The following is a 14,797-nucleotide window of genomic DNA, read 5'->3' as shown; positions in this document are numbered from 1 at the left end:
TCACTTTCGGAAGCTAGATATAACACTTCATCACTTACCATTAAAATAATGTCACTGAGAGCTTTAGTTGACTTAAATTTATACTCTGCTTTGACAGAAGCCTCAGCTGTGTTTGCTGGAACAGTGATGCTTCCATCTGTATAGCCATGAAGATCTTTAGCTCTGAGAAGATGCTTCTTCTTTAATTTCTATGTTGGATAATTTGTTGTGTTCAGCTTAGATACAGTCCGTCTTTCATCCATGATGGCAGGTTTGCTGATATTAACTTAAGAAGAGTGTCCTAGGCCCGTAACGTGTTGCAATTTTTGAATTGAAAGCATCTATACTTTTATTATACTAAGGCCGCTAGCACGGTGAAGGGAATCGAAAACTACAAAGCCTAATGGGAAGGTACCGATGACAAAGTAAGGTAAGACAATTCTAAAACAAAACATACAAAGCCATGTATAATGAAAACTCAAAAACTATTATTGACAATATGCACTTCAGATTTTGGAGACCAAAACCTGCTCTATTGAAGTTTTTTTTGCAGATTTCCTAATCAAACTATGCTAGAGGTTTCGTTGCTTGAGGCTGGTTCACACTCTATTGCCTTGGTTTTTTCAGCGATCTTCGTCAATTATGAGAACCGTGAACCAATGACATTGATAAAAAATGAGTATAAATTGGGAAAGTTTGCAGCTGTCAAACATTCTCGATAGTTCACCAAGCATCGACAACAGCCTGTGAAATTCACGCCATTTTGATGATAATGATTTGCTGTCACCAATAGCTTTATTTATATTTTCGTTTGTGATAATCACTGCAAGACTAGTATTTGATTTGAACACACAGCAAGAATGAGGTCTCTTCAAAAAATTTAAAAAGAAAAGCAAAAGCGGAAGCAAACAACAGAGTATGTTTGTAATAGTGTGAACATTTTTATCACCGACGTTCACCAAATTATTGGGGCATCAACGCTGAAATACAGTGATATTGTGTGAACCAATATTTGGTTCTAGAATGAACCATAGGTTGTGAGTTTTTAATCCTTTAAGAAAAATGTTCATTAGAGAAAAGATTTGGTCACATAAAAGGCATTACTAATACAATTAAGTATTACTCATAAAAGATGTACAGCACAAAGGTAGCAGTTGTACCAATATCAACAGTAGCAAATAACTAAAAGTATTAGCTAGTCATTTATTATTACACATAGTAGCTGCAGTAATCTTTACTATAACAGGAGACGTGTACAGAACCATGATTTGAGGCTGAGAAAAGAAATTGCTTTGTATAAAATTTAAACTGTCGACATTTGGTATAGCCACACAATACCACCTGCACCAACCCTTCACGTTCCAGGGCTTTATAATTATTGCACATATACAACAGTCATTCTCTGTACTCTGTCTGTATACCTGATTATCTATAACACTCCACAGTATTATTCTTTACTATAATAAGAGCCTGACTTGTCTGTTCACTTGTCTGTCAGTAGCAATGGTTGGAGGCTGGTAAAAGAGATTGTTTCACACAGGATTCGGTTCCTCAACATTCTCATCAGTAGAAGAACACTCCAACCTTCTCATCAATCAACTGTCTTGTATAATCCCACGACCAAACACGAGCGAAGCAAATGTTTGGGAGCTTCATGATAAATGCATATGCGCACGCAACTCCCGAAAAATTATCCGTCAACAGCAGTTACCAAACCCTTGTACCGAAATCCAATCAAAAATTTTTAACCATTTTTGTGTAGAGTTGTTTAAGTATAATAATGATACAAACCACATATAAACCTATTTAAATATGTTACCAAGTCTTTGAAAAAATACTGCAATATCCTAAAACTTACTCATATGATCGGATTATACATAACTAGACAGATTAGTTTGGCCTAAAATCGCCATTACAACTTGACTAGCGTTTTTTAATCAAAATTAAGACCGGCCAACGAAACACCGATAATGCCGTGTGACAGAGAGTAGAACCATTAAGTCATGCACATTTCATGAGAAAAACGTGCACATTTCACCAGTCTATGGCATTGTCCAATTGCCGAAGGTTTTTGTAATTAACGTAGAAGTACTAAAAAGTAATCGTTTCTTTTTTTGCCGATTCTACCGGACTCTGATATTTTGGACACTTATAATGAGTACTTTGGTATTCCAACTGATGTCAAAAGCAGTGAAAGTAAAGGAAATGATGATATTTTTCTAACGATTCTTATAAGATTATTACAATAATTAATTGTAAGAATAATTATTCGATTTTATGAGATTATTATAATATTTAGTTATAAAAATAATCATTCGAATTTACAAGATCGAAGTATATAGTGACAATGCAATATGTTACTGTTATTATTTTTCTAAAGATTTTGTTGATGATACTGCGGCTGTGCCCAATATCGCGGTACCCAATATCGCGGTACTGCCAAGCCGTTTTTAGTATCTGCAAAATTATGTAAAAGGCTCACATTTTCTTATAGATATACATCTATTTCTATAACAACCAGCCAAAATCTGTTTAGATTTCAAAATTCAGAATAGTTTTTAGATATAAATACAGAAATCTAGATAAATATCACAACTTCTTTATATTGGTTGCTATGACCAATGATATACAGCCCCCCGCCTGTGTATATACACAGCAGCTTGCCATTTTACTTCTAATATTGCATTTCTCTTATTGCAGGGGAGAGATATAAACATATAATCTTTTCCTTTCATTATTGCTGTTTGTTGTACATAATAACACCAAGTATATTACAGCTACAATTGCAGCTACCATTGCAGTTCTCCTATTGCACTGCAGTGCCATTTGACTGCTAATATTGCATTTCTCAACCGGCAGTAACCTTTCTTTTTTATTATCACTTTGGTTGTGGGCTGTATGACAGGAGAATTTCTAGTTACTGAATAATAGTAGACATAGTTATTCTTTATACTTACACTTATCTCACAGTTCACTAGACTACAATAATAATAATAATAATAATACTAGTTATAATAATAATGATAATAATAGCAAAAGACTTCCTAAAGAGTCAAGCACATACTTGGCTGGACAAAAAAGAATTACAGGTGATGGATAGGAAAACAAGAAAGTTGAAAACCATAAACAGAGCACAACACCTTAGGGTTATTGCGGCAAGACTGTATCTGACAAGGAGTGAAGGAGGAAGAGGACTGAAAAATGTGGCGGAAATCATCCGGACAGAGGAATACGGATTATCTGACTACGTGAAATGTGAAGAGAAAGGACTCAACAAATATCTGAAGAGTTTTGAGAAGGAAGAGACCAAGTAAGAGTATAAAGACACCAAGGCAGAAGTAAAACAACAGGAACGGAAGAACAAAGCACTACTTGGAGAATACACCAAAATCGCAGACAAAACAGACCCAAAGAAAACATACAAATGGCTAAATAATGGATTTCTGAAAAAGGAAAAAAAGGACTACTCACTATGGCACAGAATTAGGCACTAGCAACATGATAGAAGAAAGTTCATATAGAGAAACAAGGAGGAACATCATTGTGCAGGATGTGCAATGAAAGGGAAGAGACAGTCTTTCATATACGAAACGAGTGTTCGAAAATGGCACAGACCGAGTATAAGAAACAACACGATAAGGTTGCACAACTGATTCATTGGAATCTCTGCAAGCGGTATGGAATAGATCACAAGTAGAATTGGTACGAGCATCAGGCGAAGAGTGTGACAGAAAATGACAAAGCAAAGATACTGTGGGACTTCTTTGTATAAACAGACCAAATCATACCAGCCCGCAGATCAGACATTGTTGTGCAAGACAAAGAGATCGATCACACATGGATCATTGACATAGCCGTGCCAGAAGACGCAAGGATAAGAGAAAAAGAGAAAGTGAGATGTATCAAGACCTGGCAAGAGAGATAAGAAGAATATGGAAAACACCAACGACGGTAGTACCAATCATCATGGGAGCACTGGGAGCAGTGGCAAACCTACATAAGCAAATGCAGCTGCTGGAAATAAAAAAGAAAGAAGTAGATAGAGTACAATTCTCTGCCCTACTAGGATCAGCGAGGATACTGAGAAAGGTGTTGGATATCCCTGGTTAGGGGCTCTTAGCTCGATACTCTAACGCTTCAATGGCTGAAGAGCTGAGGAAATCAACAAGAATAATAATAATATTAAAGGTAAACTAAACACAATTTACTGATGAAGTCCAACTTTTACTCTATTTGTTTTGTGCAATTAACTATGTTTAGCAAAATATAAATTATTTCTCACAACAGAAAAATACTCAGAATAATATTTCAAAAACAAAGAATGCTCGTGCATTCACATATAACTGAGAACAGAGGTTTTTTCAGCTGTATGTTTTGCAAAAATCGGATAGATAACGCCATTGCGAAAATGAGTGTGAAACGGACTCGCCACTGGGAACACTGATTCTCAATCAATCATCCAATTACGCAAAATGCAGCGTTTGACTTGATTCATTATTATCTAATGTGATGGAGACCGCACATCCCCCGCAATTGTGACAACGCGGAAACAAGTGCACATATAGAACGCATTCTATGATCATCATTGCTAATACGTATAGCTAAAAAATTTCAACCATAATTTACTTCTATCGTTCTTTTATTACGTTCACAATATGAAGGCTAAAAGACTCACTGCTAAAACAACTACTCCTTTCTCGTCTACGGGTACCTTGGAAGAAAAAACCAAAAAGTTAATCCTTCATGCGTTGTTTCCTATATAATGTTGCCTGATCCAAATGGGAGTTATGTAGGCTTCAAAAATGTAGAATCAGAAGAAGATGATCAGAATGATGCAGATGAAGTGGAGCTTTTTATTATGGATGAAGGAAATTAATGTAAGTTCAGTTGTGAGTTGAGAAAAATAAAGTTTTCAGAAATAATTTAACTGAATCTGACAGCATCTTTACTTAGCTGATGTTCATGTCTTGTACAGTGAATAATTGATTTTAACAAAATAATAAAATCATAATGTATGGTTTGATGAACAATTATATTTCAATCATTTGACTTGCACCATGACATAAAAACACCACATTTAACAGCTTATGTTACATAAATCTAAATCATGTTATACAAAGAACAGCATAATATTTATAATTTCAATAGCCTGTTATATTAATTTTATTAAAACGATACCTCATTTAAAACTACTAAGGATTGAGTATAACTTTCATGTGAATCTTGACCTGTGCATTTCTATTGCTGTTCAACCATCTGATTTTGTAAGATGTTTTGAAAGTGGAGCTGCTCTGTCCTGCAATTCATATATTTATATTTATTCACAATATAACTATTATCTACATGTAGAGCAATTAAATGTATAACAAACTGGTTGGAATTTTTTGTGCGTCACACCATCTTCATACTAATTTCAGAATGTCGCACAGTACAGTGTTAGGGTAATTTAAGACTGCATGGTGACTGTATGTTCATTCATTATTCTGCAGACTGTGTGACATTGACTAATTGAACCAACATCTTGGCGCAAAATGTGCTTTTAATACATTGCAGTTTAGGTATGACTTACTGCAGGTACTTTTGGAGTTGATCCCATAGATTTCTTACAGATAATCTTTAAAAGCTCTCTTCGAAATTCAAACGCCTTTCCAGCATATACATTTCTTGTGCAAAAGTTTTTAGCTTCTTTAGAGTAATATACTGTCATCTTCAGTTCTCCATCGCTATCTTTAATAAATAATTTATAATAATTAAAATTTAATGCCAGTTATCAATTCTGTTAATACAATTTCTGCATAAATTTATCTTTAATGTTGTTCAAGCTGTAAAAGTGGTGTCCCTGCTGAAGAGTAGTATATTCCATATATAATTTTATTGTAGATACAGCTTACCAGTCAGAACTTCTCTTCTCACATTTGTGTTGCGATCTGTCACCGCTAGTTTGATTCTTGTAAAACATCCTGGTGGATCAAAGTCTATTCGCTTTGGTGCATAACTTAATATGAGGCTGTGGAGGTTTTCTAAAGCACCAGTGTGTTGACCATGGTTCAACAGACGCAATGTGTTTAGCTGTCTCGCTTGCTCTAACGCATCACAAAGGACTTTGTGCCCTGCACTTCCTGGAATTAACCGTTTCACCTTTCTTTCCATTTCTCTGTAAACATATCAAATTATTCGTTGTTATTTTTCAATATATTATAAATCTGCAAAGTTTCTGTTTATTCAAATGTCAACCAGCTGCAGAATATTTACCGTTTGTACAATATCTGTTTAGTATTATGCAATAAATGACTACATCTTCTTAAATCACAAACCAAAGGCATTGTAAGTGATATATAAAATATTATATTACACATTTGCCTGTGCTTTCTTATTTCTGAATATATTATTAGATTCAACATACAGCTTTCATGCCAAAATTGGATGCAAATAATATATCTTTTCATCACTCACGGATCAATTGGTTCATGAGAGCAGTGGATGAACTTGCCGTGCCCTGGAAAGCTCCTATGAATATTGGCGACAAGGTATCTTATGCTAAGTACCATCTCAACCAATAGCTCAGCATTGCCTTTACATTGAACCGCAGAATACCACACATGGTTCTTTATTTCCTTCATCCAAGGGAGCAACTCTTTTTGATCTTTGGGCACACATGCTCTAGTCAGATTCTTGGTCCAATGCCATACATCCTATCAAAAAGTCCAAATAAATACCACTACAGTTAATACGTTTGAATTGCTTCTAAACCATTACTTACAGTGTCACTACCACAAACACTATCACTATAACCGCTATCTACCACCATCACCAACACACACTAACACTACACATAGTTAAAAAATCATACCTGATTGTAAGTATAGGCTAATCACTTCAAGCGATCTGTAAAGCCTATATTAGTAATACTAGCATGAATATAAAAATAGTAATGCAATCCAAATTTTTGATTATATTAGTCATGTATTTTATGAACAATTAGGGCATTTCTGACAATCCAGACCAAACAGAAAGTTTAAATTCCCTGACTAACTTTTACTCAGTTAGCCAAGTTAATTCAAGTGAATCAGGTTATAATCAAACGTACGAAACTCAGCCTGAGTCTCATTGTCACCCAGTCATATTAAATCATTGCTTTGTACTCATGTACAGTACTACATATTTCTAATTATTATATTTATGAATTTATATTATAAAACTACTATATTGGTTACTAATATTTATTTAAAATTATTTATAAATTACTTACAGTTGAAGTTTTCCTGTTCGATGATGCCCTCTTGCTGTATAGTACAACACCATTAGGAAATGGAACTTCTCCCTTTTTCACCCTTAATCTTGTGGTTGTGCCAAGTTTTTCAGAATAAAGCTGGCTCTCATGGAAGTGCCTAATGTACACGACCGCACTAGCAGGTAGTCTGCAAAAAGTTAAATCGGCACGCTTTGCCTTAGACTGCCACAATTTTGCTAAATTTGACGACTGAGACAGGCTATCTAAAAAAAGTTATGCCACGACTTCTAGTGTTAGATTTGCAACTAGCAAAGAGACATCTACCCATTGTAACTAACTGATTGTGGCTAAACAAAAAATTCAAATGTGTTGGACGTTATCTCACTAAGAAATAAGTTACCGGAAACGGCTGAATTGAGTATCAGTGATGTCCTGAGGTAAATGCACCAAAATATATTTTCAACTTTGAACTTGCTAAACTAGTAGAAATATCTGCTAAAATTTTGTTTTCTTGTTTAATTAACATAGTATCATGCATTACCAATCATATAAAACATTGTTAAAATCATGTGTTTACTTTCACTTTAATAATAATATTAAAAATAGTAATAATCCCACGACCAAACGAGCGGATGCGAAGTTTGGGAGTTTTTATGATAAATGCATGTGCACACAACTTACGGAAATTATTCATCAACAATGAGACGAACCCTTGTTTTGAAATCTCATTAACAAATTTAACCATTGTTGTGTAGAGTTGTTAAAGTATAATAACGATACAAAACACATTTAAACCTATTTAAATATGTTACCAAGTTTTTGTAAACCGTCGGTATTATCTTAAAACTTACTCATCTGATCGGATTATACACAAATAGACAGATTTATTTGGACGACAATCGTTAGTAAAACTTGCTAAGCCTCACTTTTATCAAAGTTAAGACCCGAAATTGAAACGTTGAGCGATAAGTCGTGCGCATTTCACAAAAAAATAACGTGCACATTTCACCAGTCTATAGCATTGTCGAATTACCGAAGGTTTCTGTAATTAACGTAGGAGTACAGAAATCGTTTCATTTTTGCCAATTTCAAAGTAACTGACATTTTAGACACATATTTGGAGTACTTTGGTATTCTAACTGATGTCCAATGCAGTGTACGTAAAGGAAATGACGATGATATTTTTTTCTAACGATTCTTATGAGATTATTACGATATTTAATTATAAGTTTAGATATTCTTCTTGATACTTCCTGATATTGTTAGCTATGACGTTTTGAAATGTAAACAAAATTGTGCATTGGTTTTCTATTATTTCTGTATTACTATATTAATAATATTGGTTATTCTAATAATATCAGTGCATTTTACTTCTAATATTGCATTTCTCCTATTGCAAAGGGAGAGATATAAACATATAATCTTTTCCTTTCATTATTGCTGTTTGTCATGACCAAACACTTTTTTTAATAGATTTTCTAAAAATCTATATAAATATTACTTCTTGCTATTGTTAGCTATGACGCTTTGAAATGTAAACAAAATTGTGCATTGGTTTTATATTATTACTATATTAATAATATTGGTTTTTCCAATAATATCAGTGCATTTTACTTCTAATATTGGCCAATATTGCATTTCTCCTATTGCAGGGGGAGAGATATAAACACATAATCTTTTCCTTCCATTATTGCTGTTTGTTGTATACAATAACACCCACACCCAGTACATTACAGCTACCATTGCAGTTATCCTATTGCACTGCAGTGCCATTTGACTGCTAATATTGAATTTCTCAACCATCAGTACCCTTTCTTTTTTCCAGTATCACTTTGGTCGTGGGCTGTATGACAGTGGAATCTCTAGTAGTAATAATAATAGTAATAATAATAGTAATAATATTAATAAAAGTAATAATAGATCAAGCAGCAAAGGAGACATGGCAATGGATGAAGAGGGGATGTCTCAAACGAGAGACTGAAAGCCTGATCATTGCTGCCCAGGATCAAGCATTAAGAACCAACTATAGGAAGGCCAAGATAGAAAAGTCAACAAACGATCCGAAATGCAGATTGTGCAAACAGAAAGATGAAACAGTGTCCCACATAGTCAGCGAATGCAGTAAGATTGCACAGACAGAATATAAAAGGCGGCATGACAAAGTGGCAAGTGCAGTGCACTGGAGCATATGCAAGAAACATGAGTTGCCCCACACAGAAAAATGGTACGACCACGGTGCAGAAGCTGTATTGGAGAACGAGAAAGTCAAGCTGCTATGGGACTTCAATGTGCAGACAGACAAGGTTATTGAAGCTAGAAGACCAGACCTGATACTAATAAATAAAGAAACCAAACAGTGTCAGGTCATAGACATAGCAATACCTGGAGACACAAGGGTAGTACAGAAGGAAGATGAGAAGATTGGTAAATACAAAGAGCTTGGGTTCGAGATAAACAGACTGTGGAAGGGGAAAACCGGCGTGATACCAATAGTAATTGGTGCACTCGGAACAATATCAATGAGGCATATAGCATACTTGGCAGAGGTGGGAGTGAACATGTATTTTGAGACTATACAGAAGACGGCCATCTTAGGAACAGCTCACATTTTGAGGAAGGTCCTCTCTTAGTGGAGTTGAGGAAGATGTTGGATCCTTTGGCCTTTTGTTAAGACCCGGACTCAACATGGACAACAACCAGTCACCTACCACCACACGACTGTGAAGAAAAACTTTTACAACCATAATAATAGTAATAATAATAATAAAACTTAGATTTTGTGTCCAGAATCAGAGTTTAATTGGTAGCAAAAAAATGCATTTACTATTTATATGTTACATTCAGTCAAACCAATTTGGACATTAGCATCAGCCATTCAGCTGCAAGCTTTGCGGCTTTCATTGTTTTCATTGCCAAAAGAAAGCTAATTTGATAAAGCTTTTATACCCAAGCACTTTCTTTCAAGAATGAAACTTATTGTGAAGTATATTTCTGTCACCTCCGTCTCCTCAGTTGTAAAATTTGAAACCAAAAAAATTCGCCATGCTAGCTGTGACTAGCATTAGCATTACTACTTTAAAAAGGCAGTTTCAAGAACCAATAACAATATAGACAAATGTGTCTCTCATAGTATCTTGTGATAGCCAAGTGTCAATTTAGTAAGAATTGGCAAGGAGCAGAAAATTGAATAAATGCATTTTGCATATCATCCCTGGCTGACGAAGTGTAGATAAATACAAATACATAAATGTCTTAAAAGTTGTCAGCCTTGTTGCAAGCCTGTCATACACTGATGCATTTATTAAAAATTTTACTGTTAGCAAAGGTAGGTGTGGAGTTATCAGCTCTCTGGTGACTGTCACCTATCTGAGATCTCTGATTACTCCAATGGTTTATGATTGGCTAGCTTTCAACCTTGCTGGGTGCAAATCTATTGTTGCACAATGATGATGTTACTACAAATTTTGCTATGAGCAACTGTAGATGAGAAGTTATCAGCTTTCTGGTGGCTATCACTTCTCTACCATTTCTGATTACTCCAATGATTTATGATTGAATAGCTTTCAGCCTTGTCAATTACAAGTCTCTCGTTGCACACAGATGTATTTGATTACTAATATACAGTTAGAGTTTATAGATATACTGGCCATCACTGCGCATAACACAAAAAATACTTCTTAGAAATCCAGTTATTTGCTAACACTGCTGAATGTACAAACAAATTTACAAAGTTTTTAGCCATTCATTTCCTTCCCTCAATCTCTTTCTCTGTCTCTCTTCCTCTCTCTCTCCCTCTCTTTCTCCTTCTCTCTCTCTCCTCTCTCCTCTCTCCTTCTCTCTCTCTCTCTCTCTCTCTCTCTCTCTCTCTCTCTCTCTCTCTCTCTCTCCTCTCTCTCTCCTTCTCTCTCTCTCCTTCTCTCTCTCTCTCTCTCTCTCTCTCTCTCTTCTCTCTCTCTCTCCTTCTCTCTCTCTCTCTCTCTCTCTCTCTCTCTCTCTCTCTCTCCTCTCTCTCTCTCCTTCTCTCTCTCTCTCTCTCTCTCTCTCTCTCTCTCTCTTTTTCTCCTTCTCTTTCTCTCTCTCTCTATCTAGTCATGCAGCATTTGGATCACAGCGTTATAGCATTGCAACAATGACAACTAACATTCCATTATGGCACAAAGCAGAAAAAGCAATGGGAATGAGCCTTGCAGACATTGACAGCATAATATACCTTCAAGGTAAGTTGGTGTAGATAGTAAGTGTAGTAAGTGTAGATATACATATGAATACTGTGTAGTGCTACTGAAAATGGCAGAGCGATATCTATAATGAAACTTATTAATTGTTGCATACAAGTAAAAGGAAACGATGCAAAAACAAGAGCTCTATCAATCAATTTATTCAGAGTGTTGTAAAGGCATAGTTTCTACAAACTTTGCAAAATCTACCAAAGTTTACAAAGTCTACCAAAATATTTAGCAAGATTTGGAAACTATCTTCTTCAACTATTATTGGTTCTCTAATTTTTATGACTGTGCTTTACAAAAATTACGTAGCAGTTACTATTTTGTGATACTAACCAATGGTTATAAACGTGGTTATAATGCAGTCGCACAGGTCAGAACTAATTTCAATAAGGTAATTTTACCATAAAGAGGCTTTTAGTGTTTTAGTTTTGCAGTTTATCACCACTTGAACACCCGAAAGATAACCCATTGACATTAACCGTGAGGTTAGTTTAGTTAATGCCTTTGTTAGTAGAACTAAGAGGGTGTGAATGTCAGCAGAGCTTCAATTGTGGAACAAAAGGCTATTGCTAAAATCTTTACTACAAAAAGATCTCGTCAATCCGAAGCAGTGTTTGAAGGCTAAAAAAGTATTGCTTTTAACAGAATTAGAACTTATGACAGTCAGCTAGCTGGGCTGACACTCTACGCTCTGCACCAATTATTCACCTTCAGAGATATGAGAATTATAGTGTGTATACTTATTCTCTGTGCTTCATTGGTACACATGCCGATCTGTCATATCCCACTATCTGTCATATCCCACTGCAAGGTACTAGTTAATGTGATATGTATATATATATACTAACAAATATATAATTTCAAAAAGTTTTCATATATGGAAAGTATTACAATTTGTGTACCAGTATGTGTTGATCATTAGCTTGGGGATATGATGACAATTCATGGTTTGCACACCTTGATTTTTTTCAATGACAAGAACAACACTTACTTTTCGTTCAGTCTGGTGAGTTTGACAACATTATATGACAACCCAGCACAGTCTTGGCCCCTCCCTTCACTCGTTTACATAGCATGAGCTGTACTAGCATAAGTTAATACAGATAATGGAATGCAAAGGAAGGAAACTGACAGCTGGAAACAAAGATAAGTAGACGTTTAAACTTTATTATATTTAATTACAAGCTTCATTAACAATTTGAGCACATTCTTTTTAGTTCATTCAGTGTAGTTTCAGTTCAGTTGTTTTCAATTTTCACAGTGATATTTCAAGAGGTTTTCATGTATGTAAAGTATCATAATTGATGTACCAGTATGCACTGATTGTGAGCTTGGGGATATGATGAGAATTCACGAGGTGTACGTCTTATTTTCTTTTCAACGACAAAAGAATGACGTACTCATAGTGCTGGAAGGTGCTCTTAACAATGCAAAAATCCTTCACAGTCAAAACAAGTTTTTGACAGCTCTAAATAGAGAAAATCCTCTTTGTCTCTTGCAGTCAGTTGAGGTGGCTAAGACTGTCTATGGTTGTGTTTTAAAGAGCTGCATGCGAATTTTGAAGTATTTTTTGACTTTCGCTAAACCAGGTTCACTCTTTCAATCGAAAGTATATGGTATCCATTAAGCAAGATTGAGTCAAGACATGCTAGCACTTCCATCTTGTTGATGCAGCCGACCAATAGATAGGTTTCTTTACCCTCACCCTCTAGATGCTGCCGGAGTGCATCACTAGTATTGCTCAGTGTTTATACAGGTGTTGCTTTTGGTTCTGTAAGGGTGTCCAGTTAGCCCTCCCCATTCGTATGGGATTGATGTTTTACAATGTAGTTGCCATCAACCTGACAAATGCACGGTTAGTACTAGACTGCATGTGTTACCAGCACAGCATGTTCATATAGCCTGACTTTGATAGACTCAGGTCATGTGCTACCCAACAAGTTATGTTATAAACCTAGGCCAAGTTCCGCTTTGCTTAGGATGCCTTAGCTGAGGTGTGACAAAGTATGACTAAAATATATCATGGAGTATGCAATATTGATTTAGTTAGTCTTGAGCATTCCCATGAACTCGGAGTTATCGTCTTTTTATCAGTGACCCGCTTGACTGATATGTTTATCAGTTTATTAATGACCTACAAAACAATTTCAGAAAATAACCGATTCCAATCTTTAGCAGGGCAATCTTATACAAAAAACAGCAATCATAAGCAATACATAAATAATTAAACGCTGAAAACACCATTTTATTTTAAAAGCTCTCACAAAACTTTCTTTTCTTAGACAAAAAAAACGTTTTTTTCTGTTCATTTTTAGCTTTTAAATGGTATGTTTTAGTTGGAATTTTTTCAAAAATTTTTGTAATTTTAGCGACCATTCAGTCACAGCCTATTTCAACCATGCCACAAAATGGTTCCGTGTCTGTGTATGAGCATAGCTTGGTAGTTTGACTTTACGAGTTTCTTTGAAGTGTACGTAAGCTACTATGGAGACATATGTTAAGACTATTGTAACTCACTACAAATGTTAGGATTATTATAACTCACCAACTTAGTTGTAGGATCTACAAGTCACTAGAGAGACATATGTTAGGATTATTATAACACACTACCTTAGATGTAGGATCTACAAGTCTCTAGAGAGACATATGTTAGGACTATTATAACGCACTACCTTAGATGTAGGATCTACAAGTTACCAAAGAAACACATGTTAGTATTATGACACACTACCTTAGATGTAAGGTCTACAAGACACAAGAGAGACATATGTTAGGAGTATTATGACACACTACCTTAGATGTAGGATCTGCAAGCCACTAGAGAGATATATGTTACAATTATTAAGATATACTGCTATAGTTTTTTTGTATTGCCCAGAAGAAGTGTGTTAAAAGTATTAAATTATATTGCTTTATTTTCTTTTTGTTTCGCTTACATTGTCACAGCATGCTTCATGTTTGACTCTATTGTCGTCAGACATGTTTTAAAAGATTGAACCTCCTACGGCCATGATATGTTAAATCCTAGACTCTTTCAACGTTTTTCTTATCTGTCACTATTTTTTTGATATTGTGTCTTCTCAGTCTTTTTACTGTTCCTATTAGGCAAATAAGTATAGCAACTATGTATATTATTAGCATTAGTAATGTTATTGTTTTGTATTGCGAGTCTTAACATGGTTGATGTCGTTAGGCTATCATCAACTGTTGCTGAAAATTTTTATTTTTTCAGTTAGCACTTACAACGCAGCTGAAGACTTTTTTGCCAAAAAGACTTTTCCAACAGCTCTTTATACAGACTTCTCTGCTGACTCTCTTCATAGTTCTAGATGACAGAATTTTTCACCTGTCTCTTAGAAAT

The sequence above is a fragment of the Watersipora subatra genome, chromosome 11, assembly GCF_963576615.1.
Source record: "Watersipora subatra chromosome 11, tzWatSuba1.1, whole genome shotgun sequence".
NCBI classification, from domain to species: domain Eukaryota; kingdom Metazoa; phylum Bryozoa; class Gymnolaemata; order Cheilostomatida; family Watersiporidae; genus Watersipora; species Watersipora subatra.
Note: the sequence above shows the minus strand (reverse complement) of the source record.